The sequence below is a fragment of the Coturnix japonica genome, chromosome 4 (assembly GCF_001577835.2).
Source record: "Coturnix japonica isolate 7356 chromosome 4, Coturnix japonica 2.1, whole genome shotgun sequence".
NCBI classification, from domain to species: Eukaryota; Metazoa; Chordata; class Aves; order Galliformes; family Phasianidae; genus Coturnix; species Coturnix japonica.
Window position 1 is genome coordinate 46,286,506 of NC_029519.1, and position 8,991 is coordinate 46,295,496.

Genomic DNA, 8,991 nt, shown 5'->3' on the forward strand with positions numbered 1-8,991 from the left:
TGATGTGTTTGTTAGAGTTGAAATAATAGCACATAGCTTGTTTCCACAGGTGTTTCAAAAGACCCATGGAGTCTGCATGGCTGAAACATTAACATATTATTGTCATAGTATGATGCTTCATCTGACTCGAGAGCTTTTGACTTCAATATTTTCGTGTTATTTGGTAGCTAAGATGTGTTTTCTGTTCATACTTAACCCCACTGCATTTTCTTTAACATAAAGGAGTAATATGATGAATAAATTATAACCACATGAAAGACTCATTTGATACATCATCCCAGGCTCCTGATAGTGAATGGCAAAGTAAATGTTTCTCTACTTTGCGCTATCTGTGTGGAGGACAAGGATCTAGATGGAGGGCTGAGGCAACACTTGATAGAAGGAGAAATGGAAAGGCTTGGCTGTGCAAGCAAATAAATTCTGTCAGCTGGGGATCTACCTGGTATATGTTGGGAGGGAATATTGAGGAGGGTTAATTATGAGTCTGTGGTTTTTTATTCCCTCTTAATTCTGAAGGGGTGTTTGCCTGAGTCCACCCAACTGCCAAGTGCATTATCCAAGCTGGTGGTAAGTCACCAGGATGTGGTGTCCATCCTAGTTAAAGGGGAATCATCACAGAATTGTGGGATTGTAGGAGCTGTAAGGGCCCTCTGGAGATTAGCCAACTAAAGCAGGTTCCCTACAATAGGTTGAACATTAAAGCATTCAGGTGTATCTCCAAAGTTTTTGCTGCCATAACTGCAGCTTTTATCTGCCTGGCCAAGTGTTCTACAAACACAGTGGGAGTTCCTAAAGCTATGGGGGCCTGAACACTATGCCTGGTTCAGATTTGTCTGTAGTGCTTATTGTAACTGATGAATAATTATCCCCACTGCCAAGATAATTTCAGCCAATGTGATGAGGACTGATGAAGGAGGTGTGAGCTGGGAAATCTTATTGGGGTTGGAAATCTTGCAAAACTGTAATGACTGTGAGGTTGAGGTGTCTCACTAATTTCACACCTGGTGCCAGATCTTTGGTTTTGTGTTTGCCAGTAAGCTAGCTGCAGCCAAAGTTCTCTAAATCTTTGTTTTTCTAATTTCTTTTTTTTTTTGAGACCACCCCTAACTTCAGCAAAGGGAGGAAAAGATTTTGCTAAAAACAGTTCTGTCAGCATTGTTTTCCATATATTTCCAAGGCCTCACTGCTTGATTATTATTAGGCAGGAAGGCAGTCTGGGTGCGACTATGTTACTTATTGTAAATCCTCTCAAATTTGTCCAAAATGACTGGAGGAAGTTTTTATGGCAGGAAGCATTGCATGTGGGACTTGCTACTGTAGTCTTCATTGTAATGGTTGTACATACATTCTCAGAGCTTGTCTGTGAACATTAAATGACATGCTAAATTTACTATTGCTTAGGTAATAGCTTTATGTGAAGGTGCTTAAAGTTATCAGAAATGCAGAGTGTAGGAATTGAAACTCTGCCAAATGATCATTTCACGTTACATGCTGTATACCAGAAAAACAACAAATGCAACAAATAAGTTCTAGATTTCTTAAAGTCTGTCTGACAGAAGCCTTCTGAGAGTCTCCTGTTCCAACTGGTTATTAGGTGAGTGCAGTCTTTTAGGTGTCGGAAAGGCTGAGCAACAACAGCTATTTCATGACATTTCATGTCTGCTCTTAATTTTTTTAGAGACATTGAGTGTAAGTGCAAGGGGAGTTAGCACTTGAGACTTGCCACATAATCACTTCTTCCCAACACGGAGAGTAGTTGCATTTGACCTGGCTTTGAGCAATAGACTATGAATCTTGAGTAGTTTAAAAAATAGCACTGTGTGCATTAGTGAAAGTAGGGTATTGGAACAGCAGCTTAATGCCAAACCTTAATACTTTATTGTTTGTTGATAGTTTACATAGAAACCGCATGAATTTAATCTCTGCATCTGAAAATACATTTGGGAAAAAGCATTCCAAAAATTATATGCAAGACATACTTTAGGAATGTGACTAAAGAATTCTTAAAACTGAGTTGATAAGCCCAAAATATTATGAGAAAAGCACTTTCAAAAGATTTACATTTTATTTTCTTATGTTATCCAACAATGGAAAGAAAACCCTCACTATTAAACTTAGCTACAAAAATGTCAGATAAAGAGTAGTGTTGAATAACCCTTTTCAACAATGAAATTTGGAATTTATTCCTGATCACAGGGCACACCTGTGCATATTACAGTAGCACTGTATTTAATGCAGAGTACTGAATTGTTAGAAATATCATAGGATGTTCATTCCAGTTACAGATCTTACTGTGGTTGTTTCAACTTTTGAGATGAATCCTTAATTTAGTACTAAAATAGACCTACCACTCTGAAGTAGCAGATTTTGATGAGCCATGCTTTATTACATGAGATAAGTTACTTTGATACAAAATGCATTTATTTCTTTCAAAATAATTGCTACCACCTTATTCAGACAAAGGATGCCAAACAGACTCTGTAGTTAATATTTGTGTTACAGACTGCAGAAAGTCAATTGAGCCCCTAGTGTTCATTAATAAAAAAAGTAACATCTTACATGCCATTTGTGTTCAGTGTCTCCATTACCCTTAGATAACTGGACTAATTTGAGTTATCTTTATGGAATGAAGCTCCACAGTGGGAAGGCAATATGGGGATATGTCTTGCCTGTGGTCAGAGTAACAGTAGTGAAGACACTTGAATTATCAGGAAAGCCTAAACTAATCTAAAAGACCACATGTCAAAAATGAGGAAGGCTGCTGTTGAATGTTGCCATAAAGGTCACCATAAATGTTTAACTGCTGTTTTGTAAATCCTCTTGAGACAGTATTATTCCTATCTCAATGAAGGGAAACAGACACCAAGCATAGGCTGGCTGTATACATACTGTCATTTCCAAGTTAATAGTGAGATTTTAAAAACAAATGAAATTCAATAGTAGCGACCCTAAAAGAGAAGTCAGATCTTCATTACTTGAGAATGATGTAGCAGTAGTATAAATGAGAGATGCTGCATCAGCTGGCTCTAGTGAGCAAACGTATCATGTACTGTGCAGCCAGAGAGCATTTTTTTTATCAATAGAGAATAAATGTGAGAAAAATCCAGTGGAAAAAAATGTGAAGATGTATGTTATATTTGGGGATTAAAAAAAAATAAAAATTAAATGAAGCAAAGTCCTATATCAAGTCCTATATCATTTGTATCTGTCAGTGCTACTGTTAAAAAAACAAAACAAAAATAAAACGCACAAAAACTAAATCAGTAAATTTCTAATTTAGAGAAATGTAATTTGGCTTGATTCAATTCATATATGATCTATCTTGTAATTCAGTGAAAGAATTTTAAGATCAATGTGACACCTGTAAGCTAAAAGCGGTGCTGCAATGGGTCAGCTGGCACTTGACCAAGGGAAACAGCATTGGGAATGGCCAGCCAGGGCATGGCGAGTTTGGTTTTAGCAGGGTGGGAGCTGATTTACTTTGAGCCACTACTTAGAACTAGAGCTTCACTGTAAGGTTACTTGTGCTGGGTATAAATGATATTTAGGAAACAAAATATTCTGCTGGATCCCTCCTCTTAGTTACTTAGTTTGTTAGAAACAGATGGATTTAATTTTTATGTACTTTCCTTTTTCTTTTTTTTTTTCTTTTTTTTTTTTTTTACTTTTTTGAGGAAAGCTTGCTCTTAATTTACTACTCAGGAAGTAAGAAGACAAAAGCCAAAAACCATGCAAACCTTAGTAACTGCCTGGGCAATCGAATGTACAGCTATTCTTCAACATGCTGTGAAACAGAACCTAGCACAAGCTTTATTGAACAATTCTGCCAGGAGATGCTTAGCTAATATATAGGTCAGATGAAAAGTATAAGCAGCTCTTTTAGTTTGGAAACAAGTATGGGTTGTCAAGTGCTTTTGTTTCTTGTGGTTGTCTTGGGTTTGCAGCAGGCAAATATAAATTTATTGTTAAAGGCTGTTGGAGGGCATAAATCCACCTTTTGATCTTTCTGGAATAAAACTATAAGGAGGAAAATTTGCAAGGTTCATTTTAAATTCTCCCATCTCTCTTTGTTGAAACGCTGTAGATGCTTGCTGCAAGATCACTATGCTCTCATTACTTCTTGTCACTTTTTGCTACAAAAGATGTGACGTACTTTATTAGAGGGGCATGAAATCACAATATTTGTTTTCCAGAGGTGCTTGATTACTTTATTAGAGAGAAAGGAGAAAATCTAAAGCTCTCACAGTAGGGAACGATATGTCAGTCTTTATGGCTGTAGAACAACCCTGTCAACCATTAGACCAGTTAAACCTGCTTAGGTTAGCCTGATGTAACTGCATCTATTTTGGCTCTAAAGTGTTATTCTATATCTGAGCTTCTAACACTGACCTTGTATTTCCTCTTCAAACTTCAAATCAATAAGTTATCCATATTTTCCCCATTTCCCTCTCTTCCTATCAGCTCTTCGAAAGGGCTGATAATAGCAGGACTAGGGGAAATGGTTTTAAGTTGAAGGAGGGAAGATTTAGGTTGGATGTTAGGGGTAAGTTCTTTACTAGAAGGGTGGTTAGGTCCTGGAACAGGCTGCCCAGTGAGGTTGTGGATGCCCCGTCCTTGGAGGTGTTCAAGACCAGGTTGGACGGGGCCCTGGGCAACCTGATCTAGTAAATGTGTATGTTTGGTGGCCCTGCTAGGCAGGGGGGGTTGGAACTACATGATCCTTGAGGTCCCTTCCAACCCGGGTAATTCTGTGATTCTGTGATTCCTCATTTTTATTTTTTTCCTGCCAGAGTGGATGTTTAGGTCAATATCAAAATGCATACTGGCCTAAATGTGACTCCTGAAACCTTCTTTTTTGAGTACTCACAACCAAATCTGCCTTTCAGAAATGCTACAACTCCTGTTTAAACTCAGATGTGGCAATGTCTGTCTGGCTTGGGTGTGGAATGAGCAACCGAGAGAGAAAAAAGTGGTTAGAGCTCTGGGCTATTTAAAATTCTGTCTACTTGGCTAAATATCCGTACTGCTGGATATGCCAAGACTTGCTAATTTATAACTACTCTATTCGCCTCTTAGAGCAATAGGAATAACAGAGTTAGTATTCCTCTAATAGCTAGCCATTAATTTTTCACTCTGTCTGGATATTAATTCTCCCAGCCACCTTATTCTGTGTAGGAGCAATTGGAGTGCCCAGTTATCATCAGTTATTTGAGAAGATGACAATAACACCCACCATATACACACACTGTCCGTTTCCCTGAGCGTTTATCTGTACTATGTAGTATCAACCAGCAGACGTGTTTGCATTAGTAATATCCTGGTCCTTTTTCCTTCTTTTCTTTTTCCCCCTTTCCTAGCTCCCTGCCCTCCAGGAGATCTGCAAGCTTTCACAGACTCAAGGGATTCCTTCTAAAAGGCAGCCTAACATAGAAAAGATAAATTGAGAATGGAGCAAATCTAAAGAAATATCCTAAGAGATCTGAAAGTAAGAAAATCCTGATTATTATTATTTTTTTTCCATCTCATGTGTTGCAATGTTTGTATTTCATCTCAAGTTTGCTTTTTGTTGTTGCTGTTGTTTTTACACCTTCATCTTAACAGAACAGAAACAAGAGCCAAATAAGAGCTCCTGTTATATTTAGGCTTTGTATACAAGGCTCTTGAACAGAAATGAACCTGGACTTCTGCAAAGCCTTTGACATGGTCCCTCACTACATCCTTCTCTCTATATTGGAGAGGTGTAGATTCAAAGGATGGATTGTTCAGTAGATTAGGAATTGGCTGCTGGACACAGCCAAAGGATTGTGATTAGTGATTCTGTGTCAGGGTGGAGCAGTCCATACATTGGAAGGAAGGGAAGCCATCCAGAGGGACCTGGACATGCTGGAGAAGTGGGCCCGTGAAAACCTAGTGAGGTTGAATATGGCCAAACAAGTGCAGGGTGCTCCGCTTGGGTTGGGGCAATCCCAGGTGTTTATACAAACTGGGGGAAGATCTCTTTGAGAACAGCCCTGCAGAGAAGGACTTGGGGATCATGATGGACAAGAAGCTGGACATGAGCCAGCAGTGTGCACTCCTGGCCTGGAAGGCCAGCTGTGTTCTGGGCTGCATTAAAAAAGAGGTGGCCAGCAGGAAGATGGAGGTGATTTTCCCCCTCTACTCAGCTCTTGTGAGGCCCCATCTGGAGTACTGCATTCAGACCCGGGCTTCCAGTACAGGAGGGATGTGGAGCTCTTGGAGTGGGTCCAGGGGAGGACCACTAAGATGATCAGAGGGCTGGAGCTTCATATGAAGCACAGGTTGCTTAAACCTACGTATAAGCTAAGTGGGTCTTTACAAAGAAGAATCTGAAGAAACTTCATTAGAATGTATTAATTCATTTAAGAAAAGACTGTAATGTCTGAAAATGAGTACGTGCAGAGAATAGGACTTAAGAATATTTTCTTAGCAGGTGATGCTGCTTCCTTTCTAGCTATATTCTACACTGAAGCTGTAAATTGGGTATATGTTTCACGTGAGGACTATTGACTTCTACTCTTTGCCTGCCTGGTTTAAAGGTCCAGTGGTGAAATTGTTGGCAATATCTTAAATTGGCATTGTTAAAAAGAAACGTATACCACAAAGTAATGTTTTCTCAGGAAACTTGATAGTAGCAAGTATTTGTAAAATAGGTAAATAAAAAATAACTGTGATAGTGCATTCGAGAGTCAGTTCAACCAGCTTTTTGCAGATCAAAGTAACTATCATGAACAGTCTTTCTGTAAAAATCAGTCAAGAAATACTTAATTTCAGCTTTAGGAGAGTAGCATAAGACCATTACTTATTTATTTTAGTAAGTCTGCAAAGAGTTAAAAGTTTTGAAAAGACTTTTATTGTTGTTAATACTTTATTTCCTTTCTTTTTTCCCCCTGCACCCTCTTGTACCTTGCAAAGAATACACAGTGTATTTATACTGTATATACATAATGCCTCCATGACATCAAAGGGTCTGGGTGTGTTGCTTGGGTAATCTAAGATTATACCAACTGTAACCATAGCAGGAGTGTGCTAGACACTTGACCCCTGAAAGGCAGTTGTGTGCTGTGCCATATTTAAACACAGCTAGTAGTGTAGTTAGCAGCCAGCATGCAGTTGAACAAATGTGCATTGTTGTTAAAATTGAAACCACATGCTGAGTAATATAACATAGGTGCAACGTTCTTGTGAATGTGCGGACAGTTGGAAATGTGAATGTATTTTTTTATTTATGTTATGTCTGTGTGTCTCAGGGCTCCCTAACTTTGTTTTCTTAGTGAAACTCAGGCACATCAGACATGCTGGATTGATGGAGCTGGGCACTGATGCACCAGGTCTGTTCCAGCTGTGATGACCGGGGAAGAATTGAATCTGGATCCTTTTAACCAGTCCTCCAAGAGTAAGATTTCAGTTACCATGACTGTTCGCCAAGGACTATTTTATTCTAACCCATGTCAAATTTGAGCTTACCTATGGGGCTAAACCACAACCTTGTAAGCCAAGTGTATCTAAATACAAACTGATTTCGCTGTTTGTTACTTTTTGGAAAACTTAGCCACATACAGTTGTTTGGAACAATCTCCACAAAACTAAACTTTTCAAGCTTTGCTGAATTTGAAATACTGCATTCTCATTCCTCTCAGCATAGAAAGGCAGTCCAGTAGTTCCTTGTTTATTTTTAAAAAAGCAAAATGAACAGGAGTTAGATTTTTTTTTTCTACACAGAAAAGCATTTGCTTGATTTTCTTCATTTGTGTTGAGATAATTAGAGTAATGGTGATGGAACAGAATAGACTAAGTGTGAAGGTTCTCCTTAAGTATATGTTAACGTGCAGCATACATAACAAGTGAGCGTAGCAGAAAACAAAGCAAGAGCAGCAGCGTTTGTGCTAGTAGTTTTTTTGATTCTAATTGTATGTGTTATAGCTAGGCACTGTGGGCCAAACAGCAGTCAGGGTGAATAGTACCAGAGATATACAGTTGTCTCACTGGCAAACCACTCAATTGGTTGAAGTACTGTCTGTTTTCTTGGTAAGTTTGGCTTCATGAAGTATTCTCTTTGTTGCAGGGCCATGAATAGGCAAACACTTTATAGTGATTGGATACTGGCCATTGCTTGGAAGCAAGCAAGCAGCCTGTCCTCCTGTCATGCAGTCAGTTCTTTAAAGAAACCTTGAAGCCAGTTGATGCCCATACTTTGTGCCTACCCCTTCTGTCCTTCTTAGCTGTGCCAGCTGTGTTTCTATTCTTGTGATCTAGACTTATATGAATTTATACATGCCTGATCAGCCATTCATTTATCATTTCTTGCTAGTATAATATATAGTTTGCTAAATGATAAAAGATTCTTACAGAGAAGAAGAGGAAAGTTGAAGTGCCCTGATGCAAGTGTGCTGACTAAACCACCACTATGTGTTTGTAGTTTGCGTACCCCTTCACCCTTGGGCCCACACCCATGGACTGGAACTGAGGCCAAACTAGCTGGAGAGGAGGCCAAGCTATTATACTTGTAATTTGCCAAGAGAAGGAGTGGAAAGGTTTTAGGCTGGTTACAGTTCCTTTAATGTGTCTTTTCCTCTGTTTGTCTTTGCTTCTGGTTCCAGAAGCAACTGAGAAAGACACAAGCTCCCCTCAAAATGCTTGCTTATATTTTCTGGACTTTGCTGGTTAGTTGCTGGGCTGAATTCCTGGGGCCATGCTATTCTTAGTGACCAAGTATTGAGTAGGAAGACAGTTCTATGGAGGCAGCTATTATTTGTCCAGTGTTAACAATGTACTTGGCTTTCTGCAAGGCATAGACAGGGAAGTTTTACTTACTATGGGGAGTTGCAGTTTAGCTAACAGATGAAATAGAAATACAAGTTGCACAGGCAGCTACTGTGGATGTTTCTAATCCTTTAAGTTAGTGTTTTTCAGAACTGATGGAGATTGCATGCATAGGGAACAAAGGCTATGTGGTTGCTATCTAGACATACC

The 8,991-nt window shown here is 39.1% G+C and overlaps 1 long non-coding RNA gene across 2 annotated transcripts in view; it reads left to right on the forward strand.

Annotated features, from left to right (window-relative positions):
• The window catches only part of LOC107313372, a 58,374-nt gene extending 50,651 nt beyond the window's left edge, over positions 1-7,723 (forward strand). Inside the window, exons 2-3 of one of the 2 annotated variants that reach the window (XR_001554972.1) lie at positions 5,358-5,485; positions 7,293-7,723. This is a non-coding gene — a long non-coding RNA (uncharacterized LOC107313372). The remainder of the gene's footprint in view (positions 1-5,357; positions 5,486-7,292) is intronic. The other variant, XR_004307135.1, reaches the window with a different exon arrangement.
• Positions 7,724-8,991: the final 1,268 nt, after the last annotated feature.